The following is a 6,590-nucleotide window of genomic DNA, read 5'->3' on the forward strand; positions in this document are numbered from 1 at the left end:
ATACACTTTGGGTTGTTACAATGTGGGTGCGCCTCTCACCGCTAAAACGTGTGTAACACTTACCTATAGATATACAGATATACTATATCACACGCAGAGAGGCGGCCGTTGTGTAATCCACTGCTTAATATTGAGATATAATATATTATTATATTGTCCATGTAAGACGTTCCTGCTGAAAAGTGCTTCTAATTAGGTCAGGATTATGAAAGGTGTTTTCTCTTTAGACACAGATTCGGATGAATACCCAAAAGCAATATTAAAAACATACATTTAATGAGATTCCTGGACCTTGAGAGACTGGTTTATTTTGGATTTGTTTTTTTAGGAAAATAATTCATTCTGGGACCGTTATTGGTTTTCTTCCTATTTTGTGTCTTTGCTGCCACCTTCAGGATTTATACTCCATTACAGGGAGACAGACAGCATGCACAGCAAGTCAGGGCTAGATCTTGTGTATTAGATTAGTGGATATTCTAAATGGTTTCCTTATGTTTACAGAGTCTATGTTCGTTTTTATCGGACGGACGTTATTTAATGTCAATAACTGCCGTTATTTTATAACAACGGCCATTATTTGTATAACGACCGTTATTTGTCGTTAGATGTCAGACGTCCTATAAAAATGGCCATCATTTTGACGGTGTGTGAACATAGCCCTAAAAATAGTTGCGAATTTTCGAAAAAGCTGTTTTATCAAATATAGTCAACAACGTGACTCCCATAAATCAACATTATCTAGAACGCCTATGTTGTTCCCACAATAGTCTGTGCAACTTGAAACTACTGGAACTTGAAAAAAAATTGTGTTACACAAAGACCCAAACAAGTTCACAAAATCCAGTGACATGCCAGCCCATGGGCTCTATGGGAGTCCTTCATGCCATCTTAGCTTACTTCCCTGCAGACATCACGTGCCCCATCACTGGCTTCATGGGTCTGGTGCCATCTGCTGGTGAGACTGGTGATTGACTACAGGATATATGGGAATATTATCTCAGAGAACAGGGGAAGAGCGGAGGGGCATCACTGAACGCAGCAGAGATAAAACAGGAGACTATACCATATTGTTCATGATCTGACAATAACAGACTATTTTTTTTATAACTCAGACAATCCCTTTAAGGGGTCACGTGTGCGGCATTGTGTGACAATAGTAGGAGATAGTATAGAGAGTAAAGATCCAAAGACATTTGGGCAGCAAACTCTGTGACCAGAAAAAGTCATCATGACCTCCGGGGACCAGATGAAGAAGAAAGAGAAAATGAGCGCCCCCTGCGAGTCACTGGATGTATTGTGTTTATTCTGCCATTGGCTGCATGTGATAGAAATTTTGCACCAAGGTCCACAAGCATTTAGCTAGACGCATGAGAAGCTCCTGAATCAGTAATAAGAGCAGAAGCCCAACACTGATTGTTACCCGCATAATGTAACATATTATCTTATTGGGTTTTTGGATTTTGGTGTTTTTTTGTTTTTTTTTTACATACTATTATAGCGAATGCACCATCACCAATACCATTTTTTTTTCCAGTACCAGCACAGTGCCAGTGCGGGAATCCCGATGGCGTGGTCCTTTTTTAAACCGCAACCCAGTTCCCACCCTGGTAGTTACAGGTACTGACATGGTAAATGTATGAGGAAGCTGATCATTGAGCTCCTGACTAGATGAGCTATTAAGCCAAAGCCTGAGAATGAGTCAGGAAAATCTAGTTCACTCACTGCAGGGCACATGCCCCTTTGCCTCCCAACCCGGCTTCAATACAATCATCGTACAGCCCTGTGTTTGAAAGATCTATCTATGCCCATTGCCCATTGCCCCATCCCAGCATTCTGAGAACATAGCACAAGTTGTAGCGTTCTGCGTCCCACATTATTATTATCTGACGTATTAACACAAATGGTTTTCTATTATACAGAGACTCTATAAGAATTAAAATGATAACTTGTGTTTCCCCACATGGGAGTAATGAGTCATTAGGCTTAAAATGTTTCTATAATTACCTTTATTTTCCTCTACAGAACTCCGTCACTTTGAAAGAAGTTTTTCCCCATAATCTATGTAACTAATTTATTCAGCTACAAATTAGACCATTGTTGCTGCTCAGTCTCCGCTACATTAACAATTGATTTATTCCCAAGACAAATTCTTAGCGGTATAAAGCAACTACAGTATATCTGCCATAGGACTGCACAACAAATCTGGATATTAACTAGAGATGAGTGAACGGAGTCTGCCCGACCCAGCGTCATTTCCAACTTTATAACGATCAGCGTTTAGACGAATAAATCGTTAGAAAAATCGTAAGAAAAATCTTTATTGCGATTGTTTTTACGATCTGCGAACAACAAACGACGATTTGAGAACATGTTAAAAGATCAAAATAAACGATTTCTCGCCCGTCATTTGATCGTTTGCTGTGTTTACACGGTACAATTATCGCTCAAATGTGATCGTTATTGCGAAAATTCGAACGATAATCATTCCATGTAAACGCAGCATTACAAGCCACAGTAAAATAGTTAAACTCCTGCAGGTGTTCAGCTGTTTTATGGTGCATTTACACAGACAGATTTATCTGACAGATTTTTGAAGCCAAAGATAGGAACAGACTGTAAAAAGAGAACAGGTCATATAGGAAAGACTGAGATTTCTCCTCTTCTCAAATCCATTCCTCAAAAATCTGTCAGATAAATCTGTTTGTGTAAACGCACCATTAGTGCAGTTCATTAAAGTTTGGCGAACCTGCCGCACCGAACTTTAAAAAAAAGTTTGCCGGTCTCTAATACTAACCCTATATACAGGATTGACTTATAATTATGATCCCACCACTACGCTGTCTGAGATGTATTTGCCCTGTTTGCTGTGATTGTTCTGCACGTTTGAGTTCCCTGACGCTATAGTCGTGATAATGTGTTGAACTGGTTTCATGAGAAATTGGAATCCTTAGCTGAACTAAATGGTAAGGGTGGATACATCTGTAATATGCGGCTTCCATTATCTGCATCTAAAATCAATTAATTCTCTACAGAAAATCTCTACAATAGGCACAAACCATCTACATATTGTACACATTGTACATACATATCATACATATCATACACATCATCCCTGCTCGTATCCCTGGCAAACACACAGCACCGCTCTTGTTACACTACTGCTAACATGGTTACTGCATTGATCCCAATATATAAGCCTCCATATGTAAATACTTCCATAGGCTTTATGGCTGAGACCACTGTGATAATAGCTTATTATGCACTTACACACTCACCAGCTCGCACTAAGGCAGTAGGTCAAGATCTCCCTTCAAGAGCGCCAAACACTTCTCTCCTATACGGGAACTTACCTCTGCCAAGCATCAGTTTAGGTCTCTCAGCCTCCTGGGGGGATTCTGTTCTGTGACTACTGGATTTGGGTAGAGGGCTGGGGGGGGGGGGGGGGGGGGGGGGGGGGGGGGGGGTATTCTGGACAATGTAAAAAGTTTAAAAGGATTAACCAGCACTACAAAAACATGGCCGCTTTCTTCCAGAGACAGCACCGCTCTTGTCTACAGTCTGGGTGCAGGTTTTGTTACTCAGTTCCATTGAAGTGAATAGAACCTATTTGCAAACCACACCTGACCTGGAGACAAGAGCGGTGCTGTGTCTGGAAGAAAGTGGCCATGTTTTTGTACACTGGATGACCCCTTTTAATAAGTGATCGGACCATTTACGAGATATATATATATGAACTTTAAAAAATGCTGCTCTCTACTCCTTGCGATTTCCATTGGGTCCATACTATCCCCCACTTTGAGTATATGTTAAAATCACGACTGTTCTTCATTGTGATACAAATATATTGTGATTGCTAATGCGGTGCACTACGGTCGACCAGTCACTTACCAGATGGTGCTGTGTGACGCCATTACTGTGGTGGTTGGTCGGAATACAGCTCAGCCTGTAGTTGTACTGTTGTGACGCCAGTGCCGGTTGGGCACACAGGTATGGGGGCACACCTGCTTTAGTTTAGTGAGAATGGTTATACCCTTTCCCCTGTGGTCGGTGACCTGCCGGGCTGTGAGGGGGGTCCGGGCCGGGCTTATCACGGTGGTCCGGAGTGGAGCTGTGACCTACCTGGACTATCAGTATCACCACCCACAGAAAGGGGAGATAACCCAAGGATGGAGCAGTGACTGTGTAGGTGCCAGAACAATAATCACTGAGTCCCGCTATCATAAATAAAATCTTCTTTACTGTGAGAATACTTTGTACAACAGCTGATCATAGCCTGTAGATGTGACAGAACAGAATCTGCACTAAGAGCCTTTGGAGCAGAAGAGCTGAGCTGACTTGGTTGTGTGCGGAGAAGTAGAGTGAGCTGAGAACAGTAGAGGGGAGTTTGTGCTGCAAGCTCAGAGTAGTGGAGAGGAGTTTGTGCTGAGAGTATTAACCCAGGATAGAAGTCTGCTCTGCCGGAACTTTGGAAGAAGAAGAAGAAGAAGTAGAATACTGAAGAATACTTGAAATAGACATAAACTTGTGCCCGTGTTTTGACCTTTATTGTCGTGATACCACCTGTTGCCCTACAGTGTTGGGTGACTTGTCCTAACAGGGTGACACAAGCCCCAAGCCTTGTCACCTGAGTTGAGCAGGGTGTCCAAATTACCTGGTTACACCAGCACTGGGAGATGTTTCAGGATACTGTCCTGCACCTTCAGACATGTTCTCGGCATGAGTTGGGGTGTTCTCGGACATGTCCTCTCAGTAGTAGCTTAACACTGCATACTGGGAATAGGTGTAGCTTTAAAGAAGAAAAGAGTCTCTGCATTGTCCATACGTCTGTCCACTACCACACAGTATACTAGACTACACAGGAGGTGTAATGTCCCCTGTGAGTGGTGGAGCAGAAGGTGCAAACAGAAGAAGAAAAATAGAGATAGGTGAAGAAGAGAAGAGAGCTCTTATTGGTGCGCAGATCACAACAAACAATAACCCCTAGTTCACTAGAGCTGTGCAATATACAAGTGCATAGACAAATAACAGCGACATCTAGTGGTAAAACTAAGGTACTGCTTCATTACCACTTTTACTTGAAGTACAGACTTTTGCAAGGAGTGTATAAAGCAGCAACACCCATGGTGGGACACCACCCTAATGTTTGGAGTTACGCTAACGTTTAGGTGTAGTGTTTACTATCTGTAATTGTGCTGGTTTGTCAGTAAACTCACATTACCATAGAACCCTATAGAGATTTAAGTGTTCAGTTTAACTGCAGGAGTTTGGAGTTTTCTTCCAGTGCCAGGGATAGCCTCACAGACTCGAAGCAGCACCCAAATTGTGTGTAGGGGTGCGGCAGAAGGGGTCTCACAGATTACCCTCTATGAGTATTGTTTCTGGTGATGTGAGTTTATTTCAGCAGAACAACTGGAGGGCTAAGAGTTCTACAGTTATATGGATACCAAAAGCAGTGTGAAAAGCAGCTTAAAGGGGAACTCCAGTGGGGGGGAGCAGCTGGTGCCAGAAAGTTATACAGATTTGTAAATTTCTTCTATTAAAAAAAGAAAAAAAAAAAACTTCCATCGCTTCTCGCCCTTTTGGCTAAGATGAAGAATAGTATCTGTTCTTATCAGTTTAATATCTGATCTGTCCCCCATCTGGGAACGATATATTAGATGGATTTTTAGAACAGGGAGATGGAAGAAGAGCTTGCTGTGTCCTCTCCAGACACTGACCTGGTATTGCTGAGCTTCCAGGTTCAGGGCACAAAAAAGAAAAAACGTCCAGTACTTATCAGCTGCTGTATGCCCTGCAGGAAGTGGTGTATTCTCTCCAGTATGACAGGGTTCTCCCTGCTGCCACCTCTGTCCATGTCAGGAACTGTCCAGATTTACAAATCTGTAGAACTTTCTGGCACCATGTGAATTTAAAAGAGTTTTCTTTTCTCCGGAGTTCCCCATTAACCCTGTTGAGGTAAAAAAAAAAAAAAAAAAAAAAAAAACCTTCCAAACTTCTTACCTATGTTCCCGCCTGATACTTTTTGTGGGTTTTTTACAGCAGTCCCGCTCCTCAGTTTTCTGCCTGCTCTCTGGCTATTCTGCTTCCTGCACTGATATCATACTACATCTCCCAGCAGTCTTTGCGGCACACTCTCAGAAGGTCCTGTTTCCCCAGCCCTCCTGCAAATTCCCCTGCCCCTCTCGCCCCCCTCCCCCCCCCCCCCCCCCCCCCCCCCGGTGAAGCCTGCATCTTCAGTCTGTGCCCAGCAAACAAACTAAATGTGAGACGGAGGTCACATGGTTTTCATCTCCTGCAGGGGGCGCAGAGGGAGCAGGAGACTGAATGGATTGCAGGATTGCAGTTTTCATCACTTACTGGATGTCAATCAACTACCAGTGTGGAAGAACTGTGCAGACACTGTAATACATTATATAAAGACATCTTTATAACTTTTAATGTATTTTTAAGTACATTTTCCTTTCCTGGAGTTCCCCTTTAAAGAAGCACAGGCTCAAAGGTGGGGCTTTTCCTGCTCTCCGGATATCCCCTTTAAGCAGATAGCAGGTCAGGGGTTTCCCAATGTGTGTAGTGAAGCAAAGCCTACTCCT

At 42.9% G+C, this 6,590-nt stretch overlaps 1 non-coding gene across 1 annotated transcript; it reads left to right on the top strand.

Moving 5' to 3' along the window:
* Nucleotides 1–5,563: 5,563 nt before the first annotated feature.
* On the top strand, nt 5,564–5,754 carry LOC138797965 (U2 spliceosomal RNA). Its single transcript, XR_011364051.1, has one exon. It is a non-coding gene; the product is annotated as a U2 spliceosomal RNA (small nuclear RNA).
* The last annotated feature ends 836 nt before the right edge of the window (nt 5,755–6,590 follow it).

The sequence above is a fragment of the Dendropsophus ebraccatus genome, chromosome 7 (assembly GCF_027789765.1).
Source record: "Dendropsophus ebraccatus isolate aDenEbr1 chromosome 7, aDenEbr1.pat, whole genome shotgun sequence".
In the NCBI taxonomy this organism is placed as follows: Eukaryota; Metazoa; Chordata; class Amphibia; order Anura; family Hylidae; genus Dendropsophus; species Dendropsophus ebraccatus.